Source organism: Lutjanus erythropterus, chromosome 4 (assembly GCF_056507025.1).
Source record: "Lutjanus erythropterus isolate fLutEry1 chromosome 4, fLutEry1.hap2, whole genome shotgun sequence".
NCBI lineage: Eukaryota > Metazoa > Chordata > Actinopteri > Lutjaniformes > Lutjanidae > Lutjanus > Lutjanus erythropterus.
This window is the reverse complement of record NC_139320.1, coordinates 11464877-11478393: the sequence shown is the minus strand read 5'-3', so window position 1 is coordinate 11478393 and position 13517 is coordinate 11464877. Positions and strand designations below refer to the sequence as shown.

The 13517-nt window shown below is 40.7% G+C and overlaps 1 protein-coding gene across 1 annotated transcript in view; it reads right to left on the bottom strand.

Moving 5' to 3' along the window:
- The window catches only part of grik4 (glutamate receptor, ionotropic, kainate 4), a 331077-nt gene that overhangs the window by 291833 nt on the left and 25727 nt on the right, over positions 1 to 13517 (bottom strand). The window lies entirely within an intron of this gene.

Here is a 13517-nt window from a genome sequence, read left to right as displayed (position 1 = left end):
AAATCACACACCACAGAAGTGTACAGTAATGTTATGATTCATGATTAGAAAAGTTTTTGTATCAAGTCGGCACATCTGTCCATATTATTAGGCTTGCTCCCTCCCTTGCTCTCTGCTGTGGGTTGGCTTTTTTTTTTTCCTTTAACTGGTTTCCGGCAGGGCTACAGCTCCATCAGCACTCACTCCTCATGAACATGCCTGTTTTATTCCATTTACCCCCAAACACTGTTTCCGGGTGCAGAAAAAAAAGCTCTGGTCAGCATTTGATGCTCCAAAATAAAAACAAGCATGTGAGTGCAAGAAAAACGTCACGTCTTTAGTGTGTTTTGGCCTTTAGAGTCACTATTTAACAGACTTTTACACAGACACTATTAATTCAGACAAAATATTTATGTTCTTTAAAAATAACATCTGATAAATTCATACAGTTGCATATTGTCAATTGAAAGCAGTCTGGTGCAACCACAATCTTTGAGTGAGTAAGGATTGTGTCATGTAAAACACGAAAGGTTGTATCTGGAGCCAGTGTTGGACCATGGCGGTTTAACATGGCAGCACCATGCCTTCTGTCAATATAAATGGGTTGTTCTAAGGTAATGAAAACACAATAATTCTTATGTTCTGATGTAGTAAAAAAATGTACCCCTGACTATTATAATCAATTTCTTCCATTTTCTGCTAATAAATACACTGGACCTATAATGTACCCATTATAAGTATAAAGACTTTGGGAAGGTTTGCAGCAGGACAGCAATTTATTACCCTAAAGTCATTCGACTTAATAAACTCTAGAGTAAGTGGGGTCATTTTGCTCATCAGTAACAGATGTGCATGGGTTTGTTGATGCTCCACCAGTGGTAAGTATAGCAGTTGTTAAATGGAGCTTAGCAAAAGTTCAATAAGGAAGACAACTTCATTCACTCTCCTCTGCACCTTCATTCATTACTTCATCTCAGCCACACCTCTTGGCTCTTATCCATTCAAATGCTTCCCTGCTTCCCTCTATTATCCTATCACATTAATATCCAAAAGGCAACTCCTTACAGCTTCACTTCACACAATTGAGTAAGCTTAACAGTAGAGCTACAGCAAAAGGCATTTTAAACACCTCCTACAATCTGCGCGACCCGTGGTTGTTTCAGATTAAGATCGCAATAATGTCTGACTGGTGTGGAAGCTGTATAAGAATTAAGTTTTATATCACAGTTAAAGCTGGGCAGTTTATTTTTCCCATCATTGGGCAAAAGTTCCATGATAACCTTTAAGCAAAATGTAATTCAAGTGGTCTGAGAGAAAAGTAGATTTCTGCTCCTCGTCTTGGCTCTGTTTTCAGGCATTAAAAGTACAACGACAGGAGACTTTGGCCAATCACAGGTCAGTAAGACAAGTGATTGCTGAGTCTCATTCCCAAAACGTCAGTGTAAAGGGTATACATGTGATGTCACCATATGCCGAAGTCACTGGTTAAACCCACTGAGCATTCATCCATCCATTTTCATTCAGCTTAAATGCCACGTAAACAAAACAAATCTTAAATAGGAGCTGTCGTATGATTGCCTGTACAAGTAGAATGAACAAGAAATGTCAGCGATCTTTTTACAGAATACCAAAAGATAAAGGAAAGAGACACAAATTGATCACTGCAATTCACGGAACAACTGAAATCCACACACTGAAACATGGATTTGCAGTTGCCATTTTACTTTAGGTATGAACTTTCGGGCAAACTCATACTTTAGGTCAGTTGCCTTCCCTGAAAAAAAAAAAGTTCACACAAGGGATTCACAACTTAAAGTACAAAATGACAGGGAGGCAGCAGCTCCAGTTTTCTTGTCACGCTCAGTCTAGCTGTACCCTAAAGCTACCACTCGTCTAAATCACTAATCACAATCTCCTATTATCAGTCCAGTTAGTGTTCTTCTTACACCTCCTGAAGGTGATGCCAGCATCCAACCACCACCCTCTCCACCACTGCCACACTACATCTAGGATAAGAGTGGTGATTAGTCTTGCGGGTAATTATTAGACCTTCCCCATAATCAATCTGATTGCACCAAAAAACTCAACTCAAGTCGGCAGTATATTCTAGTATCATTGTTTTATATCTATTACCTATTTTCTACCTGAATGTAAAACAGATGAAGTTATGAGCTGTGTTTAAAACAAAGTATGGTCAAATATAAAAATGAGATCAGAAATCTTCCATTCTGCGTGAACTGACTGCGTTCCACTCCAGAGGAGCACACAACTCCTACTACTACTGTTGTTGTAATCTGCTGGCTTCGTGGCTTGTCCACTGTGAGCTATTAAACTGCAGCAGCATTCACCTCCAGGAGCTTCCCCCTCAGATCACTGCTGACCTGAGAAGCGATCAACCAAGTCCTGATTAATGGCTCTCTAAGCCTCCTTGGAGGCAATCACACTGAGAAGGTTGAGCCAAACACCAACAAATGGGACATTCAGCAATCATCCTTTATTGCATCAATAACCTCAGTTATTGATTAATCAGCATTAAATTTTTAGAGGAGAAACACGCCTTAATTGTTGGTGTGTGACACGTCTTTATTGCACATCTAAAACGTCCTAGTTGCAGTTTCAGAAAAAAGGATCCTTTAATCCTTTTTAGAGTACTGGGCTCAGATAGGAAAGATCAATACAGATGTTACCCCAGTCATGTGGGGTAACATCAGGTTACCATGGTGATCAGCATGCGCAGAGGCAAGCTGTGACTGATGACATTAAGAAATTGGACTTCTAGGCAGGCAGCACCATACTTAAATTGATTTTCTTACCTAAAGCTGAGGTGGTAGGGCAAGATATTTCCCCCTTTCCATTTAAAATCTCCAAGGAAGTGTTACGGGTCATTTGGGCTGAGAGGGAGTGACTTGTCTACGTCTAAACGGTGTGATGGTGGTGGTGGAGGCGCTGGCACATCTCAGGGACAGAGGCAAAGATTGCCCTCATCAATCTAATGCCTCTCCTCCTGAGGTAATCATTTCTACTGAGCAACATGGCATCTCATTAGGCTGATTCGCTCTCAGTGTCAGTCAGCCTCAGACACCTTCACAACAAAAACTCTGGTGTGAAAGAACACACACACTTAGAATATTAGACAACCTGATGGCACAGGCTCTCACACCTAAGGTACATTGACATTATTGATCAAGTTTTTTTTTTCAGCTGTATTTCATTATAGTCTGACATGCTGAATAAAATTATCTTCATCGGTGTATTGGATTTAAAAGTTGTACAGACCAAGTCACAAGTAAGTCTCAAGTCTTTGCACTCAAGTCCCAAGCTAAAACTAACAAGTCCCAAGTCTTGGAGTTTTGTGTCCTGAACTTGTCATAAGGTGCTCTTTACCAAACATAATGCCATTTAACAACAGTGCCTCAACTTCCTGTTCTTTGTGCAACTTCAGATGTTGAACGAAGGTGGAAGTTGTTGCGTTTCCGAGCTCAAGTTCACACCTCTGGAAAATAGCAATACATTAGCATTATTTCTGCCACCTAGTCAATTAATCTCCCGATCATTTCAGTTCTTCACCAGACAAATACATGAGCGCTAAGCTGAGATTTTCCTTTCAAACTGTAATATGCTGTTATACTTGTGAGTTTTTCCAATAAAAAACTAAACTATATGCCACAGAACATGCAGATATTTCATATCTCATTCTAACAGAGTCAGCCATACCCTTTAGCACTTTTTTTCTCATTTGTGAGTGAATGCAGGATTTGGTTTTAAAAACCTTAAACCCCAAATGCCTACGAAGAGAAAACCCCAGCCTCCAGACTGAACCTATATAGCAGATCTTAGAGCGACCTTTGTACTACCCAAGAAACAGCCATAATGCCCCACACACACACACACACACACACACACACACACACACACACACACACACACACACACACACACACACAAACACACATCACCAAGCCTGGAGTGTCTGTTCTCAAACAGGCTGTGAAAATAGGAGATTTGGAAAAGGCCTTGCCACAGAGACAAAGTGAGGGCAGGCTCAAAACAGAATAGGTCTTTTATGGATGTCCCATTACATGCTTTGCTTTGTTGCCTGAGGCCTAGATCCATCCATCTACTGAACTCTACTTTCAGGTGAACAAACTCTCACCAAACACCTACCAAATTCATCTGCTTAAAGCCACATCTGCCTATCAACTCACACACAGGTGGGACTTTTGAACCAGGATATCATGGAACAGCACATCTCTGCTTGTTTCCAAACACACAGAGAGGCTGTTGAATAATCTATCCTCCTCTACTATCAGATGAAGCTCAACTTGTGGGATTACACACCTTTATTCCTTTTCCTCGCCTTTCCCCACATCTCACCTCTCTCTTTCTCTCCCCAACTGAGCTCGAGGAGATAAATGAAATGAGGGCTGGCATGTTCCCTGGACATTTTAATTAGCTAGTCTTTAATTCAGCCTGACCCCTTTTCAACTTTGATCAGCCAGCAGGAGCTCTGATAAGGACCTGTCACTCACATGCAAACACCAGGGTTATTCAACAGCAAATTGTCTCTTTGCCATTCGCAGATGCTCTCTACCTGTGGTGTCATGGGAGAGCTGTTCACGGCTCAGTGAAAACTAAAAGCCCAGCGAGAACGGAAATATGGCGCGTGAGCTGTGCTCATCCATCCCAACTCTCCATTCGCAACAGCACGGACTGTGACAGTGTTGAATACAAATGCGCTCCTTGATTATTAAGAGTCAAGAGATTTCTAGGGGCAAAATTAATGTGTAACAGTATTAGCTTGCAGTTCCAAAGGCAAGCATTGCATTTAATTTAGTCTTGAAATGACATGAGCTTTTGAGAGAACGGCTTTATGAGGGAACGGCTGAAAGCAAAAGCAACAATAAAACTACAGAAATAAAATTTTCTGTAGGCGCTGAAAAAGGATATAATGGGACACACGTAGTTGTCCTAAACTAGGAATGCACCAAATGTCTTTTTTTTGTTGTTCAAAGCTTCTGCTGAGGTTTTCAAACAAAGATTTGAATGTCTGTTGTCATATTTTGTGATGTAATCAAAACAATAAGGGGCTTGTTTCCATATAGCTTTTTTATTCAGCTATACTGGAAGGTCAAGTACTTGTGTGCTGAGAAAAAAAAAAAAAACATTGCATGTGTGTTTTCTTCCCATGACAACAATAGCCTCACAATTTCTAACACTTTGCTATTAGCTCAACAAGCACACTGTGGTTGTGTAAAACAGAACACTGCAAACAACGCAAGTGGAAATATAGCTTTTCTATTTCTCTGGCTCTGCTCTGAGTGTGTGTGTGTGTGTGTGTGTGTGTGTGTGTAGAAGTTGAGCCCCGCCCTCAGTTAAACACACAGAGGAGAGTACTGAGAAGCTATAGCACAACCATAAATGACAGCAAAATGTGATAGAGAACTCTCAGCATAGTTTTGTTTTTTGTTTTTTTTCGTTTTCATTTGTTTCTTTATTGTCTCTGTTGGATAGTTTGTCTCATATATAAATGTCTGATATGTGCAGAAAAAACAGGTTCATACAGAATGAACAGACATGCAAAAACAGCTTTAAAGCTTCAAAATATATGGTAGAATCCTACCCCAAACCATTCAGTATATGATGTTTGGATCAATACATGACCTCCTTTGGTTTAGTACATCATGTTTAATAAAATTTACTTAAGCAAAACTGTTCAATGGCATGTCTATGCCTTAAACTGCACTGTTGGCTCTAATTGTACGTTCATAAATAATCTGCGCTTGCCTTAATAAACACATTTTGAATTCATGTCACATTTGAGAATAGCAGGTTGGAGTCTTTTGCAATGATGGAGTATTTCTGGCACGTTGACATTTTACTTTACTTTTCTGGCAGTGTTTCACTAGTTTCATTTTCAGACCCAGGATTATGTCCAAATACTCATTGTTTAATGTCCTCATTGCCAAAAAATAAATAAACAAATAACAACAGGGATTTTTTTTCTTTAGTGCGGTACCAATAACATACAACAGACCCCCAAACTGAGGTATAGTACATACCAAACTAAGGATTTTGTGCACCATTCATGCATTACAAAATAGCAGATTTTAGGTACTTCTCATGTCGTATGGAACCAGACTGAGAATCTTTGGAGTACCTGCTCCCTAAAATACCCGAGGAATCAGCTGTATAGCTATAGATCAGCTCTTGTTTTAACAGCATGCATCTCAGGCATACACAGACTGTGACAGAACCAAAGTCGCAAGACAAATCCTCTCGCTGCTCTGTGTGCACTAAGCTGTGCCTGGCTACTCTGTGTGTGTGCTCCATTCCCCTCATGGCAAGGAGCACAGCCGACCGAAATCCCCTGTTCACAGTTGTCTTATTGTATAAAGCAGACTGTTTCAAATAGTACTTTCTCCAAATTGTGTTATTTAGGAAAATTATTGCACTATCTCGCAGTGATTTCCTAATCCCACACCTCTCTTATAATGTTGCTGCTGACAAGTACAGATTGTATTTTCTACCAAGGCAGCAATTTTCTGGCTAGAAATTGAATAAGTTAAACCCAGTGTTAAAGAGGTATTATTGCTTCACACATACAAAGCGTACTGAGTGCACCCTTTGGACATTTCATAATAGATCTGGACTTAGGATGTGTATCCAATTTTTGGACCCATTAATACCTCTAACCAGCCATAACCAGTCAATTATCAGCAGAATCAAATGGAACGCAGTGGTTTTATCAACTAGTCTGAGTTCTGTCAGCACCACTGTCTTCATGCCCCCAGACAGTCATAATCCAACTCTGACCCCTTCTGCCCCATTATCATTAGATCCGCCAAGCAAAGTGGTCCCATCCATCAGCCAGCTTACCCAGTGACAGCAGCCAGTTTCTGTGCGACTGTGACTGCTGGTCCTTCCAATTTGTAAATGGGATTGGAGAGCGTCTACAAAGGCTGAAACAATACCACCCCTCGCCACACACCGCTGGAGCCAGCTGTCGCGTCTAGCCTCTCTACCCGCCGCTGCCCTTCATTCTCGCGCCGATCGTATCTGTGGATGCCGCGGTGACTTTGCCCGCTGCACTCGCTCATCCAACTCCTTCCATACCTCTCATACTGTTTCTAATATCTGAGGTATCATGTCTCTCTCCCTGCCTCAGTTCCTCCTGCTAAATCCTCTGACAGTCTCCTCTTGTCTCTGTCTCTGAAGCCCTCACTCTACTCCTTATTATCTCTTATTCTCTACTGCTGCGCCTCACACCAACAGTCTTTAATTCTTCTCTCACTTGGTAGCTGCTTTCTTCTCTATCTCTTATTTTACGTCTCCTTGAAACTCCTCCATCTTTTCCTGTCCTTCCCTCTGTTTTTGATCGCAGACAGAATACCTGTAGAGGATATTCATTGCCATTCCACAGGCGATATGATAGTTCACAGTAAACCCAGACATGGCCATTGACTCAACTTACAGAAATATGAGCAGAAGAAAACCAACAAAACCAGTGAATTATGACAGTAGACAGAGTTAAACTGTTAATCTTCTATATACTTCAGGGGACCAGATAGCAGGAATTACTGCGCACATTCATAAATAACAGTGACACAAGTGGTGGAGAAGACCTTATGGTTATGTTTCATGGGTTTGGATTTTCCAATTATGCACTGCTGTGCCCCGATAACACCCAACAGCACTTATTAATGCTGACAAAGCTGCACAACAGGATATACAGTGTAACACCCAAAGGTGAAGCGTTGAAGAAATGCTGCTTGGTCTTTTTTAACAAAAAGTAATGTATGTATGTATGAATACCATGCCTCCATCATCAGAGGGTCTAACAAGAGTAAGCTGCTGCGTTCGGTGTTTTCCATCCCTGTCCTGCAGTGACAGAAATAATTAAACGAAATACCAAACTTAACTCTCTTACTCTGGCATAAGCCTTCTTAAAGACAGAAAATCATCATTTATAATCATCATTTAATCATTGTCTGATTGACTGATAATGAAAATAATTGTTAATTGCAGCCGTAACAGCGGCATTCATCAAAAGGGGTTTCTGTTTCTCCAGATCTTCAGTCTAAATCACTCCCAACTCCTGCTCTGCTGCGCTCAGTGGTCACAGTCACCTGCTTTTTCCATCCATATGTCATGGCTTTCATTGGTCTGTTCAGCCTTGTTGGCGACAAAAATGCAGATGACAGGTTTGAATATTAATTCAATTTGTATTCCTACTTAGTAGTGAATTATGTTTTTAAGAAAAAGATTACATAGTGTAACGCGCACTTAAGTACAAGTCAAATTACAGACTTGAAAAAATACTTCTGACTCTTGTCTGTCGCAGGCCTGTTATAACCCCTTCCAATCATTTCTTGTCTATGTTTGTTATTAATGTTAATCACAATAAGTTTAGGTGCTTTCTTTCACGTGACATGAAGCTGGATATGGTTAGTGACTTGTCCTCTAACAGCAGTCAGGCACAGTGCATTCATGTGCTTTGGGGGAGTCGCTTTCGAGGGAGGCCTAAAAGAAGGGGGTGGGATTATTTGAGTGGATATTTTCTAAATTTAAGTTACTCTTGCTGGTTTCTTCAGTGTTACAGACCCTAGCTTTATATTAAAGCACTTTGGCAGCACCCATTCTTATATAAAAAAGTTCAGTACTTCAGTATACACTGAAGCAGAGTTTATCTCATTACCATAACAGAGCAGTCTATTGAGGCACTGGCAGCTATATACATCTAACAGATTCTGTAACTTCTGACTGCTATTCACTGGCCAGATGCTGCCACTGATTGCAAGCTGAAAAGTGCCACAAGCTACAATAGCCTTCACCCATATGTTATCCAATCCTACTTAAGATGGTTCACTGTTAATTTCCGTAAATGTATCACAGAGCAAAACCAGGTTGTTCTACCTGGAGTCTGGATGTTGAGAATGTTGAGAATGTGTCGGTCTGAAGGTTAAGTTCAGCAGCTGCTTCTCATGTACAGTATGTTCTCCAACTTTTAAATGCAAACATAGAGAGTAGAGCTGTGCTGCTATTTCAGACATATTCTTAAATAAATCATTTGTCATTCTGCTAATCTGTCAGTCAGTGATTCTCAGTTGCAGTTACACTGTCTAATTCAGTCAGAGCTCCCTTCATAAGCTGTACTTCACCTTGTAAAACTCTGCTTCTTAACTCTTTCTAAACCCTTAGATCCCCTCTTTGCTTTCTCCCCCATGTATATTCGATGTGCTACACAGCCAAGGCTTACTGCGTGTGAATCATGTATTATCCCTTGTCCTTTGCTCCTGCTCGTACGTCTCTCTCCTTTCCTCTAATTTCATTTTCCAGTAGAGCTGTCAGACATGTGGATGGACCTGTCTACCACATGGTGTGGAGAGCAATGAACAATTTATATTCTGCCAGTTGGGCCACAATCACACGGCATCTTCACAATTGGCCGCATAAATATTGAGACAACTATTTAAACAGCTCTGATCAAACACGAGTCAATCAAACAGAAACAATGGACACAAAGAGGGGAAAATGTGTCCGCATGAGAGAGATGGAGACAGCTAAGCAAGACAGCACTGATCTAATAACTCTGGAGTTTTAAATAACACAAACAGCGAGCTGCAGTTGGATGCTTTGTTATGACATAAGCTCATAATGTCTGATAAAAGGGACTAAGCATGGTAATAGCTTTTACTGTAATATAATATAATATATATAATACTTACATAGGAAACAGACATTCTCAAATCCCTGTGATCCATTTATAATCCCGTTTTTTACACTCTGACCCCCTTCCCATTATTCACACTTTTACCTAATTCACTGTCTCCCCTCTGTATGACCTTTTGCCACACAAAACCTTTCTACACTATTTTCAACTCACTCCACCACTCTTTTCTGAACAGAACTTTTCAGCAGGAAACCTCTGTACTTTGGTTTAAGAAAATAAACCTTTATATTGTACAGAGGGGCAAAGTCATGATGCCGATGATTCCCCTGATCATTTTGGCACCCAGACCAAACCTCCCAGTAACACCATTTAAGCTCTTTTCTCTTTCTTACCCCCTCGGTCCTTACTTTGTCAATAAAGTAGGAGGTACACCAATTTTATGTCCAAGAAGCCTGTGAAAAGTTCTCCTCAGGAGCAGAAAGGGCATAATTAGGCAGTTCCACAATGACCGTGTGCTTTAATCATTAAGTGTAGCAGCCTGCTGCTCTAGGGATAAACATACAAGACACACATGCAAGTATGCTCAGCCATCACAGGCACACACATGCATGCTTACACACAATTCTTTTAACAGTTTTTTTTCCCTTATGTCCTCACTTATGAAAGTTTCTTCTAATTTATCACCCACTCACATGTGAGTAAAACACTTGTTTTACTTTCCTAGACTTCTACTCCTAACCATCAGTGAGGGGTGTCACTGTGAGAAACTCGATCAACATTACATTATCAACTTTTCAAGAAAATCGAGCATCCAGTGGGGTTTTTAGCAACAAAATTAGAGCTTCTACTGAGTCTTTCACAAAAAAACCACATGATAACTGTGAGCCCTATTTTTACTGATTTGTGTAATAAAACACACCAGTAATGACAGCTCCTCTTTATAAATATTTTTTTCAATTATGTATCGCTTTTTTCTATTATGAATCTTGAAAAAAAAAAAATCATGTAAATGCATACTAGACAGCATTTACAATGCAGACAATACAGCATGCATGTTTTAAGGGTGGAACTCTATATAAATAAAAATGCAGCATCCAACAGTTCATTGCATTCTCAGTCACAGTCCTCAGCTCTCTGTCTGTGAGTGCTGCCGAAAGAGATTTACACACATACACCAACAAAGGCAGAGCAGCATGAAGTTCACTTTGGCTGTATTCACACAAAATCCAGCATTGTGCTGAGATGTGGGTGTGCTTATCTGTGCTTTAGAACCTAAACACATGAAACAGTCATAAGATAACGTTTTTTTTTTTTTCTCTGATTGACTGTTTTGTTCTCACTAATGGCACATACTACATAATTCACTCTCCATGTTTCTCTCTCATTCATTGAGCAAGGGAAGCCAACTTTGTATGGTGCTTTTACAAACAATGTTGCATACTGCTTCTGATATTTTTCTCTAAATCTCTGGAGACACCACGGAATAAATAAAACCAACAACAAAATGTCATACCACTTACCATTTTTAGTCCTCAGAAAATAAGATTTTAGATTTCAAATCTCATACAAAGAAACTTAATAACAGACAAAACAACATCCTTTTTGCACATATTTTTTTCCTGTTAAAAGGTATTTTTTAGGGGAGGAGTTTTTCCTTACTTTTTTGAAGGTCTACAGGGCAGGGGGTGTCACACACTGTACAGATCGTAAATACCCCTGAGGCAAACTGATTTCTTTCTGATTTTTTCTAATATTGGGATATATAAATGAAATTTGACTTGACTTACTACACGTTAAGATGGAGAGTTTTTCAGTATATTTATTGTGTTTCCATTATGCTGATGACCCAAAGACTTAAACTGCATTCTTCATTTATGCAATTAGGATTTACTGATAACACCCCATTCATTATTAATCAAAGGAGAATCTGTGACATTATGTTTGATTATTCGCTGTCATTTAAAGTTCCTAGTTCAAAGAAGTTTCTGGTTATTTCCCACACTGACTCACATGTGTTCCTCTTTGAACAGTAATTAGCTCAGCAGCAACAGCACGTCTAAAGAAGCCAGATGGCATTCAAGCTGGATCGGTGCTGTGGTCAGCTTAGGCATCCCAAACAAGTTCTTCTTTGGCCTCCAGTATACTGTAGCTGCCTGCCAGAGTCCTTGTACCTGTCTGCCTCAGTAATCTGCCAGGGAGCAGACAAACATCAGTGGGCCTTATCTCTACTTCTCAGGAGCAGCCAGGAAAGGAGGCAGGAAAAAGGCAGGTGGCCCAGCGGCAACACAGACAGGAGCAGACTGAGGCAGACTCATGAATTCAGTCAACACACAAATACAAACAGCTCATTAAACACATGCATACAGACAAATCTCCAGCTACCCACACACCAAAGCACATAAAACTTCTCCTGGAAAGAGGGGACTGAGTCCATCAGATGTGCACTGTGCTGCTGCTAAGCAGGTAAAGAAGAATTTGCTACGGGGCAGTGGCAGGAGCATCGGCGGTGCAGTAAACAAAGTGCAGCAATGATAATTTTATGAACATGACATACCAGAACCAGTTCAACAGTTCCAGTGAGGCTCAACAGAGGGATTTACCCAGTGGCAATATTGACACGGTTGACACATGCTGAGGGGCCATAATACACCATCTGCACCAGAGTGATATTCAATACTTGCATCTCATGCAAGATTGCACATGTGGGCAATGAAATTCTCCTCAAAACACTTTCGTAGAGCCAAAGTCAGTAAAAAGTCAAATTCTTCAGTATTAGATTTCACAGGGCACTGGTGCCTCAGAGAAATTCAATGTCTTTACAGCATACTGTGTGTTCTGGCATTTGTATTCACATCACACTGGAGATGCCTGTGGGGGGATGTGGTGGCTTAAAAATATGAAAAGTGTGTTATCCTGCATATGAATATGAATTGGGTTTTTCTGTCACTGGCACACTCAAGAGTTTGTAATATGACATAGGCTAAATAAGTAGCATTACTTTGTGAGGAGTGTGTGCACACATGTGCATGTGTGTGAGCATGTATTTGGTATTTTGTTGCAGCAACTGAAAAGTTTCTGGTAGAGACATGTTATCCATCATGTTTTGTATGTGCTGAACCTATCTATCTGGTGTACGGCCAACACTGACATGTGAAATCTACATGCTTTCAAATCAATTTGAAATGGATTTAGCGGAGAATTTCGCACCAATGTGGAAAAGACAAGGGATCACTGTGAAAATCTGCATTCTGAGAAACCAGGATGTGTGTGATATCTTGTGCTCCTAACCCCCCGTTTCATTGTATAAAAACATGCTGAGTTGATTGTTGACGGTTTGGGTAAAATCCAGATCCTCTCAGTATTCACCTATAAGCCTCCTGTGATGCTTTTTGATTTTTTGTCTTAACAGAGCACAGCAGGTAGCTTTTGGAGGGAAGCCTCCACGTATCCTGTCCTCTAAATAAACAGCAGTGGAAAAAAATCTCTCACACACTCAGTCATTTGCTATAGGGTCCAGTCTGGCACCTTTATCTAAAAATACACAATTTCTGCAGCTTTTGTGAGCCATTTCTGTCAGAAACAAAAAAAAATATGTTTAAGGGAGTTCAGGGAGAAAGTAGAAAGAGAAAAGAGAACAGAATGCATCACATGATAAAATGTTCTTATGGTGTCAGAATGAAGGATAAAAGGATATACTCACGCCAGCACAACATTATTGTTTATAAAAATTACAATAGCAATTAAAGCTGCAAGCAGCGTTGGACGGGCCCGAGCACCGCCGCGCCACTCGGGGGGGCCGGCCACCGCCGCCCGCCGGCCGGACCCGCCCTGGGCGGAGAGGCCACGCGTCGCCGCGACCGTCCGACGT